The 11,129-nt window shown below is 40.2% G+C and overlaps 1 long non-coding RNA gene across 1 annotated transcript in view; it reads left to right on the top strand.

Annotated features, from left to right (window-relative positions):
• The first annotated feature begins 2,523 nt into the window (after positions 1-2,523).
• LOC116155417 (uncharacterized) overlaps positions 2,524-11,129 on the top strand; it is a 66,871-nt gene continuing 58,265 nt past the window's right edge. Inside the window, exons 1-2 of the long non-coding RNA XR_004139364.2 lie at positions 2,524-2,542; positions 5,819-5,879. This is a non-coding gene — a long non-coding RNA (uncharacterized LOC116155417). The remainder of the gene's footprint in view (positions 2,543-5,818; positions 5,880-11,129) is intronic.

The following is an 11,129-nucleotide window of genomic DNA, read 5'->3' as shown; positions in this document are numbered from 1 at the left end:
GCAGATATTTTCTCCCATTCCATGTAATATCCTCATCTTGTATTGCTCCGTTAATCATTATAAAGTGTCCTTCTTTGTGGCCTTTGTTTTAAAGTCTATTTTGTTTGAAATCAGAATTGCTACTCCTGCTTTCTTGTCATTTCCATTTTTGTGGAGTATCTTTTTCCATCTTCTCACTCTCAATCTATGTGTGTCCTTCTCCCTAAAGTGGGTCTTTTGTATGTAGCATATTGTAGGTTCTTGTTTTATTATCCAGTCTGCGACTGTATGTCTTTTGATTGGAGCATTTGGTCCACTGACATTTACAGTAATTATTGATAGATGTTTATGGCCATTTTGAACTTAATTTTGCAGTTGACTTGGTATTTCCTCTTTGTTTCATTTTCTTTTCTTTTTGTGGTTTGATAATCTTCCTTTGTATTATCTTGGCTTCTTTTTAGTTTTTGTGACTCTATTGTAAGTTTTTGGCTTGTGGTTACCCTGTTTTGTACATATATTAATCCATTACTATAGCTGTTTGTTTTAAACAGATAGTAATATAAGCTCAAACCCATATTACCAAGAACAACAACAAACAAGAAAGAAAAGAAAAGAAAAGAAACTATATTTTCTTGCTCCCCTCTCCCACCCTTAATGATTTAGATGTCTTCCTTTACAATTTCATGTTTATTCTATTTTAATTCATGGTAGTTATCACCTTTCCAATTATGGTTTTCTCCATTCTGTAGCATCCTGCTTCTTTTCTATTTAGAGTAGAACTTTCAATATTTCTTTTAGCATAGATTTAGTGTTGCTAAATTCTTTTTGTTTTCGCTTGTCTGTGAAGTTCTTTATCTCTCCTTCTATCCTAAAGGATAGCCTTGCTGGATAAAGTGTCCTAGGTTGCAGCTTTTTTTCATTCAGGACTTTGATTATATCTTGCCACTCCCTTCTGGCCTGTAGTGTTTGTGTAGAAAAATCACCTAAAAGCCTTATGGGGGTTCCCTTGTAACTAACTCTTTGTTTTTCTCTTACTGCCTTTAGAATCATTATTTATCCTTAACCCTGGCCATCCTGATTATAGTATGTCTTGGTGTGGGTCTGTTTGGGTTCTTGTTTGGGACCCTCTGTGCTTCCTGTCCTTGGATATCTGATTCCTTCTTTAGGTTTGGGAAGTTTTCAGTCATTATTTCTTCAAATACCTTTTAAATCCCCTTTGCTTTTTCTTCTCCTTCTGGGACCCTTATTATGCATATGTTGGCATGCTTTATATTATCCCATAGGTCCCTTATACTGTTTTCATTGGTTTTATTTGTTTTCCTCTCAGCTGTTCTGATTAGGTAATTTCTGTTGTCCTGTCTTCTAAGTCACTTATTTGTTTCTCTGCATTATCTAACCTACTTTTTACAGCTTTTAGCTCAGCTCTCACCTCAGCAAATGAGTTTTCCAATTTTAATTGGCTTCTCTTTATAGTTTCAATTTCCTTTTTGACATATTCTCTGTCTCTATACACAATCTCCTTTAGTTCCTTTAATACTTTGATTACTGCTTTTTTGAAATCTTGATCTAGTAGACTATCAAGGTCTATTTCATTGATCGTTCCTTCAGGGGATTTCTCTTGTTCTTTTGATTGGGAGAAGTTCCTCTGCTTCTTCGTTTTACTTATATCTCTGGCACTATGGCTTGTGGAGTATCAGTTACCTACTGTGGTCCTGAAGGGGTTTGTTTGTTTGTTTGTTTGTTTATTTAAAGCAGATGCAGACACAAAATAAAAAAAAAGAAATTTAAAAGAAAAAAGATTTGAAAATAGAATATAATCAATAACAGAAGAACAAATCGAACAGAAATAAAAATTGAGTTGAGACAAATTTTTAAAAACTTAAAAGAAGAAAAAATATTTGAGAACAGTAATAATAAACAACAGCAAGAACAAAACAAAGAGAAATAAAAATGAAATTGAGACAAATTAAAAAATAATAAAAATATTTTAAAAGAAAAATTTAAAAGGGATTAAAAGTAGAAACAAAGAATTTTTAAAAAGTAAAAATTGAAAAAGTAAAAGAAAAAATAAAAGTAAAGAAAAAAAAAGTGAATGTGTTCCCGTGGAGACTGTGTGCTCTTAATAATTTTGTGCAGAGGTCTTCTGAAGTGTGGGTGGTTGTCAAGTCGTCTTTCCGCGCCTTTTGCCTGCTACCCTGTGGTTAGAGGTGTGGCTGCTGACCTGGTGGCCAGAGCCTGCCCTGACTATGGAACAGGCCTCCTTTTTGTTTTGTGGTTGTCACTGTTCCTGCCCTCACCCTGCTGGGCGAGCTCTGCTCACTGGCTCCAGGGGCTCTCTGGTCGCGCCCCTGGTCTGCGCGGCTCCCCTTGCCGGTGGGCGGGCGGGTCGCGCCCCCTCCAGGCTGTACAGTGCCGCGCCGCGCTTGCGCACAGTAGGCAGGCGGTGAGCGCCCCCTCCAGACGCTGACGCCGCCATCAGGCGCCGCACTAGTGCACGGTCGGTGGCAGGTCGCTTCCCTGCCCAGTGCAGTTCCCCGCTCCGCACTGGGTCGGCGCTCCACAGGTGAGCTCCATGAAAACGGCCACTCAGCCCTCAGCCCTGCTCTGTGCCTGCACTCTGCTCCTTGCTCCGTGTCTTAGAGGCGCGAGTTCTCTGAGGCACTGGGGCAGAATGTTCCTACCTGCCTGGGGCTGTAAACAAGTCTCAGGCCCGCCTAAGAGGTTGCGGGGCCCCCAGGTGTGGGTTCAGGTTACGACCCCGCCCCCACCCGGGCGCTGCAGACAGGAGGATGTGGCGGCTGTGGCTGCGCCCCACTGTGCTGCTCCCGAGGACGCGCCGGTAATGGCGCCGCGGGCCTGAGGAGACAAAGGCTCGGCGCCCTTCCCCCCAGGGCACACCAGCAGCGTTGCTTTGCTGTTTTTTTGTTCCCTGTAATTTATGGGCGGCCCAGGCTGTTCTGCTCTGTATCCCCTCCCAGCCACAGCGCGCAGCCCCCTGCAGTCCCCCGGGGCTGCCTCAGTGCAGCCGCCCCGTCCTCCACCCGGCTCGGGCAGCCTTGCCCTGCCCGCAGCTGCCGGCCCGCGTCCCGGGCTGGGTGTCGCGGGGACCCTCTGTGCCCCTTTACCTTAGTTCTGTTGGTCAAAGGCTGCTCCATGCAGATCCGAGCCTCGGCGGCTCCCCCTCCGTCCCGCTGGCTTCTCCGTTGGAGAGGGGAGACCCCGGCAAGCGAGCGCCAGCCCTCCTTTGCCGCTCCCTCCCCCGGGACCGGTCCCGCACAGTTTTGCTTTTCCTTCTTTCTTTTTCCCTTTTCTCGTACCATATTCGTGGCATCTTTGTCTTTTGAAGAGGGCGATGTTCTGTTGGAGTTCAGCAGGTGCTCTGGTTGGCTGGGTGGCTCCGTGGATGTGAGTCTTGGTGCATTTGTGGGGAAGGGTGAGCTACCAGCGCCCTTCTGCTCCGCCATCTTGGCCCTTCTACCGCATCTTCTTAGACCAGTTATCTGTTGATGGGCATTTGGGTTGTGTCCGTATCTTGGCTATTGTAAATAGTACTGCTATGACCATTGGGGTATCTTTACGAATTAGAGTTTTCATCTTTTCTGGATACCACATCTTCTTTATTTATTCATCCATTCAATTAAAAAAAAAATGTACCTGGAATGTTTGTTGAGGACAGGCAGGTGTGGAGTGAGCAAGGAGGAGTGTAGCTGACTATGAGTCCAAAGGGATGCTAGAGGATGGAGTGAATTATGAAAGTACAGGTAGCCTGCTGTAAAGTCTCTGGATTTTACTCCTGATGAAATAGAAACCCTTTGCAGGATTTTGAACAGAAGTGTGAAATGATCTGGCACAGGCTTTAACAGGACAACTCTGGTTGCTGTGCTGAGAAGGACTGTAGGAAGTAAGGCAGACCCATGATAATAATCCATATCCAGGGCAATAATACGAGCGAGAGTGATAAGAAGAGTTTGGATTCTGGGTATAATTTTGAAGGTAGAGATGATGGAATTTGTGGAAAGACTCAATGTGGGCTAAGAGGAAGAAAGGAGTAAAAGTGCCTCCAAATTTTGGCTTGTGCAACAAGAAAGATGGAGTTGTTGTGAGCTGAAATGGGGAGTTGGCAGGTGAGCAGGCCTTGTGAACATGTTCAGTTTGAGATGTCTACTATGCGTTCAAGTAAAGATGGAGATTGGGCAGCTGGTTGTGGGGAGTTTTTAGTGTAGAGGAGTTATGAAAAGCTACCAGACAGGCGAGATCACCAGGGAAGCAAGTGTAAACACATAGGAGGGGTCCAAGTGTATTTGGATGTCAGCCCTATGGAAGGGATTATGGGCCTGCCCATGTAAGGCAGGAAAGGTGAAGCCACCAACGAGACGGAGATGAAACCTCATGATGGGCAGGATCAGAAGTGGAGCCATGGTCTCTGGTCCTTTTCCCTGCTCCCTGCCTCAACAGCAGAGGAGGACAGGAAGCAGAAGAGGAGGAGTGAAGAGGGGCGAAGTCATCCACTCTGCTCCTCACCCTCCTCCAAGCTTCTAGAGTCGTGATTTTCAGCTTGTGCCAGGGCAGAGAGAAAGAGGACTTGGGATCAAATTTGAGAATGAAGTCAAATGAACAGCACTCCGTTTCAAAGGGCCAAAATGTGACTGTTTTAATAACTAAAAGGGGCTACAGAGTTATGGACCAGAATGACATACTGGAGGGAGGCTGCTCCCCAGCCTGGAAGATCGGATGGGCTGGAAAATACTGTGGGGTGAGAACACAATTAGTGTCACTTATTAGGGGGAAAAAAACCCTTTAACGTTTACAACCTGTGAGAGACGACTCGCAAAACTGGGGCATGTCAGTGTCTGATGCTGTGAGATCTAGGAGAGACAGTGAGAGCTTTAATCTGCTCACCTGTAAAAGAAGTAGGCTGGACAATAGCATATTATTCAAGGTCATTTCCAAATCTCAAATTCCATCACGTGATCTGAAGCACCTGAGAGCAGTGATAGCACACTGGCTGGTGTGAAGCCAACATTTTGCTAAACAGTGATTTTTTTTCCCTTGGAACTACATTTGTGATAACAGGATTTGACCACTTGAGTAAGAGTGAAGCTAAAAGAGCCTTTTGAACCCAGTTATTAAAATACTTTTAAGATTCTGTTTTTAAGGCAACCATTACTGATAATAAGGAGCAGTGTAATTTCTACCCATGTGCATAGTAAGTGTATCAGTGAAATTCCAGTTTATGCAGACACTTCCTCTACTGGTTTTAATGAGAATCTGAAAATAAGAACTAATGTCCTATGTGGAGATAAACGCACTGACAGATGTGTGTGAAACAAAGAGTTCCCAACATTGAGGAACATATCCTTCCAACTATGTTTGGGCGTCTTTAAGCCCTCAAACAGCTATCTTCTAGCAAACTTAATGATGGATGTGTTCCAGAAATGATTCCTGTAATTCTTCCACATTAGCGTAGAAATCAGCTTAGGTTGTAGAATGCAAATCAGTGATTTTACTATACAAAATTTATTCTAATTTTCCTCTTGGGAAAAACCTTACAATGGAAACACATTGGTTTTTGAGCATAGTTGAGGCCAGTTTTGCAACTGCAAATATACAAATATTGAAACTTAAATAGCAACTGATGGTCACAGCATCTGGGTGACTATGTTGTAAAAGAAGAAAAGCCATCTGACATTGACTCTTGGAATTCATTGCTATTTTGAGCAAAGTTTTTTGAAAACTTAGAGGATCAATAAAATGATCAAAAATAAAATTTTGGGGAAGCTGGTTGTACCATTTCAATGGGAAAAAAGGTGCTTAATAAGACCTTATCTGATCTTGGCAGGTACTGACTGATGGCTTGTACGGGGATTTTCACAGAGATGGAGGGATCCCACACAGAGAAGGTACATCCCAGTCATTTATTTTTTTCATTTGGTAGGAACTGAGGTGAAGTTTTCAATTTTGTCTAAGTAGTAATAAAATAGTAGGCTAAGATGCTAATTTCAGTAAAATTAGAAATCATTAAAAAGTATAAATTTAATAATTCTTATCTAGAATATTGAGAAGTTGTGATGGTTGGCCTGTCTTGCATAGTTTTTTAAACTTTATTTCTATATATATATTTTAAAAATTCTAGAAATGCTATTTTCTTTGGAAACAAAACAATGTAAGTACTACAGATTTTATATATGTATAGATTTATATATATATATAATATATTTTGTATTACATTTTATACATATATAGATTTCTATATAATATATTTTGTATTATATGTATTTATATATTTTATATATATATATAGAGACAGAGAGACAGAGAGAGAAATATAAAACATGCCACTTATAAATATATGAGCATCTACTATATACAATTTCCTCCTGGAAGTTATGAGATCAATAATAGCTTTACTTACAGATGAAAAAAACTGAGGCTCAGCAAATCTAAGAAACTTGTTTAAAGTCATGCAGCTAGTTAATGACAGATAAGATTAATTTTTAGTCTATTTGAGTTTAATCCCATGCTCTTTTAACTTTGCTGTACCCTCCCCTTTCTGCAAACCTACTAAAGAGGCAACCCAAATCTACAAAAGAAATAAGAGGTGATTATTTCCTTTACAAATGACTGTAGATTTTTTTTTCAGTATTTAAAATACCATTTGCTTTTATATGCAATTCACTGCATAGGGGTTTCAGGAATGAAAGTATTACATACTATGAGACATGTCCTTTAAAATGAATGTAACAGGTATGTTCTGGGTTTCAAAAAATCTTTGTTGCTGTATTGCATGTATATTACTTTCTGACGTCTTGACTAATGTCATGGGTACAATCTTTTGTTGAGAATGGAAATGACACTGAAAGGATCCCATGTACGAGAGGCATCAGGATTGTCATAAACTGTAAAGGTTTCTTAAGGGTCTCTACAGTGTGTCAGGGGCAGGCAAACATACAAAACAACTTCTCTACCATCAAGTCCCAGGAAATAGTGTGGATCAGAGGCAACAATCAGATATTCCTATAGATACAGAGACCACTGTAGAATATTCAGTGGTATATTCATGTATTTCTAGTGATGTATACACCGTGTTTCCTAAGCCACACTACATAAGAGGTAAAAACAAGAGGGTCAGAATAGCAGTACAAATGTGTTATTTCTTTGGCTCTGCCTGATTCACTCCACTTCTTTGAAGCTGTTACTGACTACTTCTGAGTTATCCTTAGAGAATGTTTCACCGTGACCGACTCAAACACCATCATTTTACTTTTTTCCTAGGGTAGGGTCTGCTGCCAACTTTCCCAATGCCAAAGAGCAGGTGCTACTGCCCAGGGCGCCTGCGTTGTCTCCCTGCTTCCTCCTGATCCCAGATTTTCTCAGTACTAAAGCTATTTTATTGTGCCAAAGCCACCGATGGGGACAGCTTTGGTGCAGAAATCTCATGTTGTGTTCTCCACTGGTCTGTGGAGAATCCCTCTCTCCCTCTTTTGTATCACTCTCCTGGTTTATGTGTAACTCGTTTTCAGGCTTCTCCCATCTTCAGGTAGCAATGAAGCTATGTTAGCATAATGCCCAGAATTTGCTTGCTCCTTTTGCTCTAACTTATTGAACTGCAGTAATTTACTAATCCCCACCCTTGCCTGAATCTCTTAAGTGCGGGAATTAGAGAGCATCTCTGCGCACACAGAAACAGCTCTGTTCAGATTTTTCTACCCACTGAGTCGTCTGTAGATTTGCTTTTCCAGTTCTTCCCTCCATGAAAAGAATGCTTTTAAAATAGAGCCTTTGGGATCAGGAGCCCCAGACATAAGATCTTGGATTCTGAGGCAGCACTGTGTCCCTGTAATAAAACTTCCCATGTTTTCTTAAGCAGCCCTAAGTTAGTGTCTGTCACTTTCAACAAAAGAATCTTGACTGAAACAAGTGTGGAAGGAAGGAGTGGTCTGTTCGTTTCTGAACATAGTTATTTTTTAGTTCTGAATCATTCTAGTTCTTCAGAATTCCCAAGATTATCCGAAAGTCGAATAATTAGTTATATCCAGCAGAGGGAGGCTATCTCAGATTCATGAATGTTGAGGGCTTAACTCATTTTTTCCTGTTGAGATTTGTTGTCAGCATCAATTAATGGAACAGAGTGTTGGGTAATTTCATTTTCCTCTGATATTGCAAAGTTTAACATTCTCGGTCTCACTAATGTATTTATGTTTTATAAACACTTAAATTGAAAAAATATTCTTTTCATAAACAACTCTCAGTGCAGCTGTATTGCAAATATTATGGATTTAACAAAGGTCTTATCAAGTCCTATACACCAGGAGACCTGCAATTTGTTTCCAGGTTCAATCACTTATTTGCTTTAAGACTTTAATTCAGGCATTTAGTATCTCTGAAATTATTTTATCACCTTTAAAACAGACTGATGACATAATGTTATGAAAAGGCAAAGTGTAGGGTAATAATAATAAAAATAGTAAACAAAAAGGCATGGAGAGTGATTATCTCAGTTCCTCTATTGAAGGTAAGTGTGTAACATTTTCTTATTTGAATGTTTTTCATAATACGTTTTGTAAGTGCTCTATGAAATATTTCAAATAGTATTCAAGCTAAAATTGGTAGAGGAACAATGATATATTTGAATGAATATTTTTGGTAATGTACAATATATATTTATGGTTTTATAAGAATGAGATAAAAAATGTATGTCTGTCAGAACCTTCTTTGTAGTCTTTTGAGTGACTGATGCAGGTGGTATCTTCTTTAGGTATACAACCATCAACCTAGCTAAACAGTCGCTAACTCATTCAAATTTTAGGCTGGGGAGAGGAGAGGCAGGGATAAAGTTTAATCCTGTGTTTGCTTCAGGGCTGGTGAAGATATTAATATACCCACTTCTTCAGTGGGTGCTAGACCTCATCACCTGAGTTAGATTAAAATCAAGATTAACCAGGCAATGGATTTGGGACTTGAATATATTTGTATGACTTCTGATGATTTTTTTACCCAAGAACATCCTCTTATTCAAAGTTCTGAGTATTGCTTTCTCCTTTCACTCCTGTCCTAACAGCATCTTTTCCAGTGTTATTTTACAGACGCTATTGTATGTTTGCTGAGCCCTTTGGTTCAGTTTCAGCATTCTTGGTAATACTAACACAATACAGCATCACATATCCAGAGTGACTGTGACTAAATTATCTAGTACATTAAAAAAATACTAAAAAAGAGTGCTCCTGTACACTTAATATAATTTAACATGGATTTGTTTCTATCAAGTCAATTAATTTAAATAGAATACACTACTGAACATATTGCACTGTAGCTGCCAGCCTTTATTTTTATTCAGTAGAACTACATGGATTCTTCCAAATTATCAAATATTCTGGATTAATGGGATACAAATTAATGAGATAGTGTCTTCTAGATTTTATGTTCAGTTGTGCTCACCAGTTTTTTCTTTCTCCAACGCATATTCCCTGCTTCCGAAAATAAATTGGATGAAGCTTCCTTTTGCCCTCTGCAAGATAAATTGAGTTTCCTTGTGTGAAAGCAAAGCAACTAGAAAAATAATTTTTTTTCCATTTTGGGCAGCTCTGTTGAGTTATAGCGTCATTGCACAGCAGGCTTTTACAGATAAAGAAGTCAGGTGTGGAGGGACAAGAGTCCTCAAGGAGAAAGAGATATATTGGGAAAGAGAGGGGAAACCATACCAAGCAAGCCTGTGGTTTGTGATCTCCCGGAGAAAAAGGAAGACAGTGTGTGGGAATAGAACGTGCGTGGAGTAAGGGGTCAGACTGTGTGAGGTTTTAGCTAAGACACTGAAAGCAGACTTCAAGCGTGCTCAAAGGCTTATATAATCACACTTCACCTTCACACCAGCTCTGAAGGGTAGGGATTATTATCTAAATTTTACTGGTGAAGAAATTGTAGCTCAGGGAAATGAAACGACGAATAAGGGACAGGATATGGAATTTGATCCCAAGAATTTTGATTCTAAGAGCTCCATTCACCTGCTGCCTACCCCCGCCTTCCATAGGGTCCTCTTTGTCATCAACAGGAAGTGCTTGATGGCTGGGTTAAAAGTCAACCTGTGGCTTTGGGGCGGGTAAAGGATATGATGCTTCTCCCTTTGGAATCTGTCTCAGGACGTTCTACAGACTCTGCCGTCATTAGACTTATAAAATCCTCAGAGCGCAGTCTCTCTCTCTCTGACTATTTGCTGAATGTCACTGCTTCAGATTAGATCAGAAGCTTTCTGAAGACATGCACCAGGTTTGTTTTGCTCACTGCTTTATGTGCAGTCCAGTCCACTCCAATGCCAGAGCAGAGAAACATTTGGATATTTTAAAAATTATTTAATAATGGATAATTTTAAAAATAAACTTTCAGGGGATGGTAGAGCTCAGTGGTAGAGTGTATGCTTAGCATGCATGAGGTCCCGGGTTCAATCCTCAGTACCTCCATTAAAAAAATAATAGAAATAAAAAAAATAAACTTTAAGAACAGTTTTAGACGTACAGAATTATTATAAAGGTAGTACAGTCTCCTCATATACTGCATAGTCCGTTTCCCCTGTCATTAATGTCTTACATTGGTGTGGACCATCTGTCACAATTAGTGAACCAATATTGATACATCATTACTACCTAAACTCCATACTTTATTCAGATTTCCTGTAAACTCTTTAGTTTTTTTTTTTTTTCTTACCTAGTATCCTTTTTCATTTCCAGAATCCCGCTTAGGATACAACATTACATTTAGTAGTCATGTTTCTTTTTGGCTGTAACCATTTCTCAGATATCCCTGTTTTATGGACCCTGAGAGTTTTGTGAAGCATTAGCCATACATTTTGTAGGATGCCCCTTGGCTGAGATTTGTCTGATATTTTTTTCTCATGGTTAGATTGGGTAGTGTGTTTTGGGAAGAATGACCACAGAGGTAGAGTGTCATTCTCACCACGTCATTTCATGCCATGTACTATCAATATGCCTTATCACTATTGACGTTAACTTTGATCACCTGGCTTGAGGCAGTGTTTGCCAGGTTTCTCCACTGTAAAGTTACTCTCTTTTTCCCCCTCCCTTTATATTGTACTTTGGAAGAAAGTCACTGGGTGCAGCCCATGCGTAAGTAGTGGGGTTATGTTCCATCTTCTACAGGGT

The sequence above is a fragment of the Camelus dromedarius genome, chromosome 12, assembly GCF_036321535.1.
Source record: "Camelus dromedarius isolate mCamDro1 chromosome 12, mCamDro1.pat, whole genome shotgun sequence".
NCBI lineage: Eukaryota > Metazoa > Chordata > Mammalia > Artiodactyla > Camelidae > Camelus > Camelus dromedarius.
Note: the sequence above shows the minus strand (reverse complement) of the source record. Positions and strands in the feature narration are given on the sequence as shown.